Here is a 13,228-nt window from a genome sequence, read left to right as displayed (position 1 = left end):
AAGGTTGATTAGAGCCAGGAAGTCTCATTATCGGTCTGTCTCCTTCATATATTATAAGTGTAGTCCTTATTATACATGGGACATCCTGGTGTACTGCAGTGTATTTCAAAATACACATGACAGCTCACAAATGGTGGACATTAGACCCAATGGACAACTTGTGTAAACAGAGTGGACCGTATTTATTCATTGTAATAACATGGAAAACAGCACATTTCGTACTTTACTAATCCCTCTGCAACATCAAACTCGCCATATATATTCTTAGATACTTAGGATATGACCTTGGTAATCCCCAGGCATTCAACGCAATTTTATCTTGATTTGAAAAAATAATGACATGTATGGAAACAAAGAAAAAAAAAATCATGAGTCAAACTGTGACCCGTGAATATAATTAGTATCTGAACATCTTCAGCATGATTTTCCATGTTTTTCTGCAAGAAAAAATGTAACCAATCTAAATATTTACTTTACAGCCATCCAGAATTTACCATTATCAGTAATTACTGAGAAGCATCCTGCCTGCCACCATTTGAACATCTTTCCAGAAACATACAGAAATGCTTATTAAAGATATTTTCCGATATCAAACAGCTTTCTTCTGTACGTACATACATACCTACTGCATGTGTATAAAGTAACTTGTCACTGTTTTACCCATTAAATATTTATTGAATGAATTTCAGTTGTAAGCTAATGTAAAATGTCTTCTTATTCTTTTACAAAATGAACTCAGTTATTCCCTTAGTTTTTAATATGTTTTTGTTTGTTCCTTGTACTATGGTTACATTGTTGTAATTATGGTTTTAGCAACATGATATAAAAAAAAACAGATTTATAAAAAAAGGTTCTGTGTCCAGGTAAAATTGAGACAGAATTGGATGGGTCGGATGACTTTGCTCTGCAGTTTATTCATCACTACCCACCACAAATTAATACAGTTTAGCTAAAACATTCACAGTTTTTTCTTTCTCAGCCATCGCAAGGGAGGCAAGCGGTCTGACTTGGGGTGCAGAGGTCAACTTTTTCAGATCTATCAGCCTGAAATAGGCAAAGTGAGGAAAATCTGCTGGAATCACCTATAGTTTATAGCAGCGTATATTAGTGTTGCAGCAGAAGGAAAGATGTCTCTCTCTCTCTCTCGCTCTCTCTCTGTCAGCATACACTGAGCTCGATAACAAGCTGGCCCCCTGCACCAGTGTGATTGCGTCTAAATGTCCTCAGGTCTGTGCCATCAACTACCCACTTCCTATGTTTATAACAAATTCTGGGTTGTGCACCATAATATGGCTTTATAAATGCAGTACACTCTTGTGTGTGATCTCCACGATTCAGATTATTCCTTACCACATTTTCACAAAGTGGCCAAAGTGGTATGTAGTCACCCATTACTGTGTGGTCTTCTTAGAAATATAATGATGGGATCACGGGCTGTTCCTGTAACACCGGGTCAATGCTGCAGTATAAAGTCAGTAGGGGGGATTTTTTTTTTTCCTTTTTCACTTCTTTTATTCATTAAATAATAATATCACATTCAATTATCTTTCTTTTTTCCTGTTGAATAGTCAATCACTGTATTAATTACTGTCTATAAATTAAAGCACAACATCAAAAGTTGTCTAAATGTTTGATAGTAGACATGTCATTAATATCCTAATTACCATTATGAAATCTCTAATGAATTGTAATATTTGGAGCTTTTATGTACGGCAGGTCACCACAAATTTAGAGACATCAATTGGGGGACCAATAGGGTGAAACTAATTTATTACAGTTTTACCATTTCTTTACTTAAAAGTTGATACTGTTGAAATACCATCACTGACAGAAGGCAGCTTTGACTGGTCAGATTTGTGGATCTCTTTAGTCTATCTTAACCCCTGGCTGGGAACAAGTAGAGCTAATGGGGAGCAAAGACAGACGAGTACATGTCCCATAGGCACACATCTTCCAGTCAAGGCAATCATGGGAAACACAGAACGTCACTCTTTCAATTTCATCCTTTCCAGTGTGCAAGCCACCCTCTATAACGTCATTATCTCCACTAGATCTGCAGGGTCCTCTGACAGGGCCATGTTATCCCGACACCGGGGAAATGCAAATTGATTTCATATCAGCCATGGCATTTTTAAGGCCTCCACATGTTACATAGACTGTCATTTCAGGCAAAGATATGAAAATCAGAGGGAAATGTCAAACTGTGGAAGGACTATATTATACGCAGTGTGTTGTTTACTCTGATCACCAGCTCATGGAACAAGATACTTCTTAATGCCACGTTGACTATTTAAGAGGTCACTATTATGCTTTTGATCTGTCGGAGTGCTTTTCTCACATCAGACTAACACATTCGACTGGACTAACAAGAATATACAGTGTACATGATTAATGCAATGCAACTGATGCAAATGCAAAGAGGACTCATGTTGCGAAGTGATCAGTTTTAATGAGAGCTTTAAAGGGGATCTCACACTCTCTTATTAAAGCATCTATAACCAATATGTTTATGTCAACAAAAGATCACATGGCCACTTATGTGAAAGAGGTGCTCATAGTGATGAACCCACAAGTTATTATCACCGGACTCCAGCTTTTTAGCATCCTTCAGCTCATTAATTTGGTTTTCTGGCCAGAAACTTGCGTACTGTTTTGATTCACTCTCATAGCATTGTTTTAGGGCACAGCAAATAGCTGTTTTCAGCTAAAAGTTCTCTAAAAAATTTTAAAAAATCTATGCACACCTCTGTGCAACCCCGTCTCCTAGAAATTAGGGCTCATATACTACTAAATTGCAACAATAAATATGTTTTGCTAGAAACATAATGTTGACTGAATTATGTTTTGTCTCAACATAATGAGGATATGTTAACGTATTTGGCAAGCTGCAAAAATGTTGATACTGAATATATGAGTGAAATGTTCAGAGACAACACAGTTCTTTTTTTTTCTTTGGATGTGACAATATGCTATAGTAGAAACTACAGCATCATTAAACTTCTTATGATTGTTGTAGGCACTGGCAGCATTTGGTTAAGGTTAGGGAAAGATCATAGTCTTGATTTAATACAGAAAAAAAGTCTACAATGACTTGTTCATGTTCATGAACATTTAAACAAACCAACAATTTTTTACTAACCTTAAAGCTGGAGTGCAGGACTTTATAAATGAACATCCGTTACATTCAAGCCCTTGCCAGACAAGTTCACACAATACTAATTAAGTCACAGAGTTTTTAAATCTGGTGTCTGTGGTGACTTTCCTGCACTGGCACACCAGTAGTGATGTGTTTAAAGTCAACCAGCAATGATTGGTTTGGGACTGTCAACCAGGGTGTTCTGTCCTCAGTGCGCCCCAACCACATTGTGTCACTAGGGCTGGAACCGGCTTATGTAAATAGCATAGACTGTAAAAAATATGTACATAGTCGCCTTGACGTCACCCATTGGTTTGTGAGCTGCCGTTTTGAAGCCTCAAGTTTAGTGATTTGACAATTGCCGTCTTGGAATTGACATCGCCATGTTTGATTTTGGAGCCAGAAGTGACCATATTTGGACGAGAAGGTGGAGCTGACCATAGCGCTAGCTTGGTAAGAACGGTGCATTTACAATCTATGGTCAACAGTGATAACGCTAATGCTAATGCTAATTTCCGCCAGCTCAAAACAGGCACAAAACCATTGAAACAAAATGCACTCACTGAAAAACTGAAAATCCTACTCCTTAGAGGATCTTTTATCACAACCAAACGCTGGACAAGACTTTTTTTAGGCGAACAAAATGTCACAATCAACTTTCATGAAGTGAAAACACACTGTGAAATAGCAGCAGCAACGCCTATACTCTGTGAATATGTGTTACGCCATGGTTATGTTACGTAATCAACGTTGTTAGCGCTTGAGACCATAAACTCATTAGAAAAGTGTTTACTGGGATCATAAATCAAGTGAGAAGGAGGGTCATTTTCTCATAGACTTCCATACAATTGGACTTCTTTTTGCAGCCAGTGGAGTCGAGACAAAAGTTCTGCACTGCAGGTTTAAACAAAGTGCTTTTGTTGCCTAAACCTAACCACACGCAGGACTCAGGATGGCATGCATCTTGTATGCCTGCCATCCACCCCAACCTCCTCACTCTGACTTCAGAGTGATAAATGTAGCGCTTCATTCATTCAAAAAAACATTGCGTCATTGGAAAAACAATTTCATTGCATATAAATGTAATTTCAAGTAGACAGGGTTGCTCAATATGTGACAGGTTTGTCAGAAGACACAACAACTTGAATAAAAATGAGAAAACTCCCACACACTGTCTGGCTTACTGCTGGAATATTTATTCGTTTACAACATTTCAGTCTGTTCGACCCTCATCAGGTACATAGGCCAATGCCCTTGTGTCATTTTCTTATCATTTCTCATCTTTGGTGTGATGTTTCCTTCAATTACTAATCTGGATGGCAATATTTATGTGTTTGCTCAACGTGTTTTGTTCACCAGTTGAACTAATTTCTGTGATCCTCATATTGGATAATGGAGGCAGCATCTATATACAATATATAAAATTGTTGTAATGCTCCCTAATATACTCAGACCGAAATGTTGCAAACTAATAAATATTCCAGCAGTATGGCACATTTATTATTCAAGCAAAAAAGTTCTGAGAGTTGTTGGTACAGCAGACAGACACAGTTAGCAACTAGCTGGAGAACATAGTGGAGCATTTAGTAGCTAAAGTGCTAGTTAATGGAGACCAAAAACAGAATTAAAAGGAGAGTGAATATTGAACAAACATTCATCAGTTGACCAAAACAAAGCTTTAAATGCTGTTGTTGCTCCAGATGTCTAAATATATCCACATATATATAAACATAGATGCTAACAAGTTTGCCATGAAAGGTAATATGTCAGTGTTGTTTTTATTGCTTTGTTTCTGATAGCTCCACATGGCAAGAAAGTCTATTAATGTAGATTTAAGATAAATAATGGCAAACAAGTCTTGCCTAAACTAACAACTATAAATCGCTGTTGTCTGAAATAATTTAATAGTAGCTTTAAAACATAACCTATTTTGGTAACATAATTACTGTCAGTTGAAAATATATAGACTAAGGGGAAGACAAGGGGGAAAAAAGAGTGGAAAGCAGATGGTTAAAGATGAAGGTCAAAAGAAATTTGAAGTTTGTCAAAATTTGATGACATAAGCAATCTGTAAGTTGTTATTGCACCCAAGCTTGAGGTGCACAGAAACATATTGAAATTACAAAAAACACTGCAGCTGCCAGCACACTGCCAGGAATGATTGCCCCAAGTGTTTTTTTCTTGCTTTGCCTCTCTCTCTCTGTGTCCCTTAACCCCCCTTTCACACGCATGGCTGCCTGCCAGATGTGAAGGGAGGCATATCTGGATTTAATGATATTACAAATGCCATTCTTTATGCTCAATAATAACTCAGTTTTGATTGATATGGACCTGCCAACACATTATCTTGATACAAATAGAGTTGTCTGTCATCCAGCATTGAGTCATCAATTTTAGCTGGTGATGAGGCTCGTTTGCCGTACCTAATCATCTGTCTCGTTGGGAAGTCTCTGAGGCTGATCAGATAGCACTTGTAAATACTCGTTGCAACAACCATCACAACACAGGCTTTCAGAGAAAATTGAGTGGAGCCCATTATTGCTTGTACTCTTAGCAATGTCTGAGATTTCTTTGTACATAAAGCACAGAATAAATCATACACACCCACATTTCTATTGATTAAAGCCATTCCCATGCCTGCGTCTCGTGAATTGTTTGCAGAATAAAGAGCAGCTTTATATTATATCCTGTCAAAATGTTGGGTCATTCTTTTGAAAGGCCAGAATGTTCCTTACAATAGCACAGTAAGTCTTCTGTTGAAAAACACCAAGAGTCAGAGAATGAATTCTTGTGTTTGCTGCAATGGGAACCTGCTAGGAAATGATTGTTCTTTATTTTGTTCACTACATAGCTTGATATGTGAGCAAATACCACAATTTTCCCATGTTTTAAAGTATAGATTGATTGAAACAAGTATCACTATGCAGTTTGGAAAATATTTTTGTAATGAAATGTTGCAACTGCAAACTTTGTGATAGTTAGGTTAAAGTGAGTTTTCATTTGTCTATGACCACTACTTATTTTACACATGCAATCACACACTTTGTGTTATTACTTTATAATTACCTTAACAAGAGTACATATTATCATACAAGTGAATGCGCCTTCATCAGACTGATGACAAGTGCTGCCTGGCTCCTCTAAAACACTGCCTCGCATTTTATGGCATCCTATACAATTATCTTGATGAGAACTTGAAAGACCTCTGTTAATGTGGGAGTGTGAGAAGGCCTGTAGCCTATAGACCCTGCTTTCATTCATCTCACTAACATCAGGGAGCTCAAGCTTGGCGTCACTCAAAGCTTTTTTCCTTTGAAATTCCCCAGGCAGACCCCCAAATTAAGCTCACTTCTGTTTGACCAAAGATGAGCCCAGCCCTGAGGTAGGCAGCTTTCCCTCTTTTTTCTCACAAGAGTTTGCAATCTATCCCTCAGAACTCCACAGTCCTATAAATCTCCAGAAAATCTCTCTATTCATTGTCAGCCTGCTATATAGCAGCATATGGAAAATTCTTTCAGCCCCAATTTCAGTCATGATCTGATTGTTTGCTTGTGACTGTCATGAATGTAGTTGTAAAAAATAGACTTGTTTTTAAAGGAAGATTTTTTTTAAAAACTGTAACTGTTGTCATATCTCAAAGCCAAATGATGCTAAAAAAGTAACTGGAACAATTTTTGACAAAACATTGCATGCCTTGAGGATGTAAATACATAAGCCTAGTTGCTTGTATATGGTATTGAAAACTGGCATTTCAATCCATAAATGTAAATAGTATGCTCCCTCATTTGTAATGATAATATATTGTTTGGATGAAGCCTGATTTTCAAGTAGGAAAAAAAAACACTTTTTTTATATAAGCTGGTGGGAAGAGTTTATTGATTGAGGATTCATACAGCTTGCAAATAAATATTCATTATAAAGTATGATTTTGAAATCAAAAACATACAGATCTGTTTTCTCGTGGTTACATCCATATTGCATTTTTGTGTTTTAAAAGAACCATCGTGTCAGGGGTATGTCCTCAGACAGCAGGTTATGTGCGCGGGTTAAGTTAAACCTCCCCAACTTGGAGGACGTCTCATGACAAGAAATCACTCTTAATAGGATTCTTCTCCTCCAGAAAGATTCAGAAGGAAAGATTATCTGAATCTATTCTGAGCACATTCTAAGGCAAGGGACCATGCACTCCCCTTGCGAGTTCATTATCATTCTCAGGTTATCCCAGGCCCAGTGAATCTGGAACGCAAATGAATTAGTGAGAATTAAGAAGTCTCTGTGGTCTGAAACCTCTCCAAATCTCCTCCAAGATGAAAGGTACACAGCCATGGCTTATGCACCGTCGCTCTCCTCGCCTGAGCCCCCACGGTAGTCTTATATCTACAGACCCACCCCGGGACACCTCCACCCCCTCCCCTCCACACACATACACCACCACTCCCTTTGCAGAAAATGGAAATGGTACGGGCAGTTAATGTTGCCTAACGTCTCCTGACCGCAGGTTTTGTCGTGAGGGAGAAGTTGAGCAGGGCTGCAGGACTGAGGCTGCCATCGCTGGCGATTAATTACAGCACTGTGGTGCTGGCACTTCGGCATGGTTGATCCCTCTGCAGGCAGGGCTTCCTCTCATCTCAGTCTCTCTGTAGCCTTCAAAGGGCTCTCCACTGCCTGTAACACTGAACCTAGGCCAGGTAAGAAAGATGCCATGGCTCCATTGTGACTGTACTTCACATATTTCAATGGGACTTCAGTTGAAGATTGTGTCAGTATCACTCCCCCTTTGTCTGTGTGTGTTATCATGAACAGTTCTTGGTCATAACAAAGCTGATAATAGCTCAAATTTTACAAACAATTTAAATAACTAAGAGATATGCATTTTGAAGGGTATTTTGCTAACAGATTCTTGTGCAGCTTTAATTATTTATCCCCCGTGTTCATCTCGCACCAAATTCCTGCATGTGCCTCACAACCATTTCCTCTCTGACAAAAAAAAAGATGAAATATAGTAATGGTCTGTCTGTGCTCAGTATTTTTCCCTCCTTCCCTACCCATCAGGCTGGGCCTTTGTAACAGACTGCAGAGGCTGCCTCCCTCTCTCTCAGCTCATTCAGCATCACACCCTGCCCTTGTGCTGGACATCAAATGACCAGCTCACCCCCTGAGGAGCTCTCAAGTTTCTTCATTTCAGCAGCCGCCTGGCTCTCCCCTGGTCAGCAGCCGGCCACGCAGGGAGAGGGGACATCTGCCTGTCTGAGGATAAGGGACAGGCTGGCTCACTATCCGTCTGTCAGCCCCTCAGACTGGACCCCTCACGTCACCGCTCCTCTCCCTCCTTGTTATTCTGGAGAGAATGCAGGGATCTGATATGTGGCATTGTTTGCGCCATACTGGTCAGAAAGACAGAGGAGGCTACGGCTAATGCACTGCAGACATGATCTGCAACAAAAAATATCACTGCCTGGCACAAGCCTCTTACAACAAATTACCATACTGTATAAGCACATTTTAACAGGAAAATTATCACAAATGTAATCAGTGTGACAACGTATAAATCCAGCATAGTAGGGAAATGGTCACCTACTACACTAAAACTGGTGATATTCTATCCACACATAAGTATTAGTAAATAGTTGAGTAGTTGTGTGCAACAGACTTTTCTTGGCTGATGTAAACATGTTCTCTTAATGATTATTCTGTAATGATTATCTCTATCTAATTAAATGCAGTTTTCTCCATCCTGTTCCATCAAAGAAAGGCACAGAGATCGATAGAGACATGTTTGCATAAAAATCTATTTCACCGTAACTAAAGGATCAAGACTGAGCCCCCTGGATAAAGATGCCTCTGGCCTTCTCGCCTGTCTAACCTGCAAAGTAATTTGTTTGCTTCCTAAACTTAATATTTGTTCTCTTTCTCCAGTGATTCATAAATGGGGTTAGAGTGCAATAGCATGTGGCTAAAGGAAGTGAGGAGTCTCACTGAACTTATGTACAAATATTAATTACCACTCAAGGTGGCAAACTGCTGCTTGAGTTTCTGTGAGTTTTCTTGGATTATATGGAAACTATTTAAACACATCCATGTTAAATTCATACACCTTGTGAATCTGTGCATTTACCACAAATTATATGCTCCATATTCATTTGTGCTGAGATGTTGCCAAAGCAAAGCAGAACAATGGCATGTGGAATCTGACACCCTGGTGCACAGAGAGAAGCAGTGTACTGTAAATGATCCTCTGCTTTTGACTGCTGGCCAGCAGCCACATCTATATGAGCTGAGGAGGACCACTCCGAAGAGCCCACACCTCCTGGACCGAGCCGGAGGTGAAGGAGAGAGTATCACACTCTCCTTGTCAGCTGCAAGGGTAATTACTGCTGGCTGAAATTACTCAACATTTGTTTATTAGCTCCCCAGAGCACACTGTAAATAGATTGTCTGTTATAGTCCGATCACATTAATACCCCGTGCCGTGCGAACCCCCCTGCCTCCTGTTTGCTGTGAGCCAGCCTGCTGCTCACTTATTGAACAGCTAGAACCAAGGAGCCATGTTAAATGTGATTGTTTTCCATTAGCTACATCCTGTCTAATACCTCACTTGTGCGTTGCAATTACTGAATTCTGCCATGCAACATAACCTTCATTAGCTGACTGCAGAGTCCTGCAGCTCCAATAGCCCCCTTACCATTTTTCATTTTTTTTCTTTTTTTTTTTTATTCATGAGTGGGGAGTGTTTTAATTCAATATTGATTTCTACATAGACACTCTGTGCCTGCGCTTTGTTGTGCACTGCATGGTTACCATGCGTAAGTGTATGCTGTGATCGAACAAAAAAGAAAAAAAATCAGCAGGCCGTGTCTTTCCTTGTATTCATTGTGCTGGTTGGTTCCTGTCAAAGATGACATTCTGAAACATTTGACCCACTAAAAATGAATTCTTGGTCAGAGCCCAGTGACAGTGGAGAGCAATTCCCTGAAAATGTAGGGAGATAAAAAGCAGAGGCATGCAATAGTCCTGTCAAAAGAGAAAGAGAGAGAGGGAGAGAGAGAGAGAGAGAGAGAAAGAGAGAGATGGAGTATATTAATGTGAATGAAAAATGTGAATGAAATTTGTATTCAGGGTGGTCTGCACAGAAATCCTTTCACATAGTTTGAAACATTACACCAAATAACTCATCTCCAGACAACGCTGGAACACTTTGGTGATAATAGCCCAAATGTTGTTCCATAGACAGAGACATTTGTAAAAGAGACATTTAGCTGCAGAATGAACTAAAACAGCATGCTTTGTGTGCCTGTGACAGGTAGAGCATGGCTCCCTGGGAACCGCAGTAATAAAACGCTATCTGTCTGTTGCCTCCCTTTTCCTCTAATGTTACCCTAATAAAAGCAACTAGAGAGGTGACTGCGCGCAAATAAGGGCCCAAAGCTGCTGGACATCTATCCCAGCCCCCTGGAGCCACATTACACACACACCTAATGGCCACTCGAAGCTTCATTAGGATATTAATTCTCCATGTTTCTGAAGTGATTCCATCCGTAATGTGACAGTGTCTGGCTGCTAGCAAGACAACTTGTTGTTATTGTTGTCCCACTCCCTGCATTCCACCCATTTTATCCTCCACCCCCTTCCTCCTCTAACCATATTGTTATTCTTATAGTGCCGCTGTCTCAGTTTTAGTTTTCTAGGCAAGAGAAATCTGATAATACTGGGTGTCCTTTGAGATGGAGGCCAATGGAACGTCTCTGAGCGCTGCCAAAAGCTTAGCTCCATCTGACCAGGGGAGCAGATGGTCAGGTTTGCCCTAGGTCTGGGAAACAAGCAGCAACGCTAAACATTAGATGTCATTTTGCATTTTTAAATACATATCACCTCCTCCCACCTGCAGGATGTCAGAGTCCTATATTCACAGCCAGCAGTCATGCAGAGTACATGTGGCAATAATAGATTTATTTCTAAAAGACACTTCAAAATTCATCCCAAGGTAAAATGAGACAGCATGGTCAAAGCCTACTTCAGGCTTCTCAGAATGTGAGGATTTAGTGCTATTCTCTGTTTTGTATCATTGTAAACTGAATACCTTTGGGTTTTGGACTGTTGGTCAGACAAAACAAGCAATTTAAAGATCTCACCTTGGGCTGTTTGAACCTGTGATGGGCATTGTTCACTATTTTCTGACATTTCTGTAGACAAAATGGTAGTAATTGTTAAAATAAGCAGGCGAATTCAAGGCTAAATCTATTCTACATTGCAAGAATTTCATTCCTTCACTGCTATCACACCAATTAAACCAAAAACCCACCAGTGTGATTCTATCACTTCTGCACTCACATCCTATATCTTGAAATAACACAGCGGTTTCTTGGTGAATATCAAAGAAGGTTGGAAACGAATTAAGAATATTTAAAATGCAAAGAAATTCCTCTCTTGTTTCAAAGGCCGCAATATCAGAAGGTTTGGGGTTGGTTGGAGAGGGCTACTCATCTATGTCGGTGAAGAATTTCATTCATCCCAACAAGCCTCCTCAAGATACAGCTGAAGTGTAGGATTCTGACATTTCTGAAGTGAAATGATAATTGCCTTTAAAAGACCAAGGAGGGAAAAGAGAGAGGAGATGAAAGATAAAGGGTTGGAACTACAGAGAACATTAGGGGGGTGAGAGGGAAAGCAAGCCACAGAGACCAGCCACATAAATAGTCATGAAATGAGAACTTTCTGCTTTGTATTGAAGTTAAGAAAGAAACATTCAGCAAGAGGCCAGCAGGCCAGACTAAATAATCCTTGACTGAGCCTCCCATTCTGAATCCCATATTAGCTGCCCAGATTTTAATGTAAATATGCCATTACGCTGTCATTACAGTGATCAGACTGCATGGCTTACAGGTCAGCCCAGCCACTGTTAATTTTGCAGGCAAAAGCTTTTTTTCCCTGTCTTTTGAAATGTTAATAACTTTCTATTAGTTAATGTAGCGTGACTAAAATTCAAATTAGACATAATTTATTTTAATATCTGTGACTAGCTTGTCTGACCATTTAGCAATGGTCTCCCGCTGAATACAACACTCTAAATTGTGGTAATTTGCATTAGATGGTTGAGGCACGCCTTGTCTCACTGTTGTGCCATTGTCAAGTCAAGCATGATTCATTTTTGGTCCTTGAGGTACAAGTATAGAGAATTAAATAATGTCATCTGTCACATTTAATGGTTTTTTTTTCTTTGTTGTTGTTTTTTTTTTTGCTGAGCAGTAATTCCTACAGTTGTTTTAATAATGGGACATCATGAAGATTTATCCTAAGTTTCAGAACCACTGACCACCAGATGAAACAATATTGATGCTCACATGGCAGGATTAACCTGTTTTGGGGGCTCATGGCCAAAAAGTTGCTGTTGGGCTCCTATTGACCCTTCACCTGCCACCCTCCGTGCATTGTGATACCCTCTTTCCACCAGTGCACACAGCAGATTATGCATAACTACCAACTCCTCCTATGCTGGAATTAAGTTTACTGGCACAAGGTTTTCTGTGTCTCAGTCATTTTTGGCACAGTGCTTAAACACATCTTTATTTTAGAGTATGCATGTACCATGTGAGCACAAAATAAATTAAGATAAAGATCTTAAAACTATATTTTGACACACAGGGCAACAAGTTAATCTAATCAGTGTTAAATTGAAATGAATCAAAACTTTGTTGGTAATCCAGCCTTAGATCAATTAAACAGGAGCAGGTAGTTTACTAATCTTATTTGGCATTTTATTTATATTTTTTTAAATTTTATATTTTATTTAGAACAAGGTTAAAATAGTTTCATGTGCAAAGCGATTTATCACTCTGTGAACAGCATACATCTATTAAAATTAAATGTAACATTTTTTTATACTTTAGTAAGTAGTTGTTACTTAAGTAAGTTTGTCTATTCATGTGTACAGTGAGTGACTTTTCTTAGCCCTTTTATCCTGTTATTGCTGTTTCCATTTGACTTGGAAACAGGGTCACTTGGCAGAATGTAATAGATTAAGAGTGTCAAATCATAACAGATTTAGCCCTTACAATCTGCAAGATGTAAAAAGCTTTCTTTTACCATATACCTATA

Source organism: Thunnus maccoyii, chromosome 11 (genome assembly GCF_910596095.1).
Source record: "Thunnus maccoyii chromosome 11, fThuMac1.1, whole genome shotgun sequence".
NCBI classification, from domain to species: Eukaryota; Metazoa; Chordata; class Actinopteri; order Scombriformes; family Scombridae; genus Thunnus; species Thunnus maccoyii.
Note: the sequence above shows the minus strand (reverse complement) of the source record.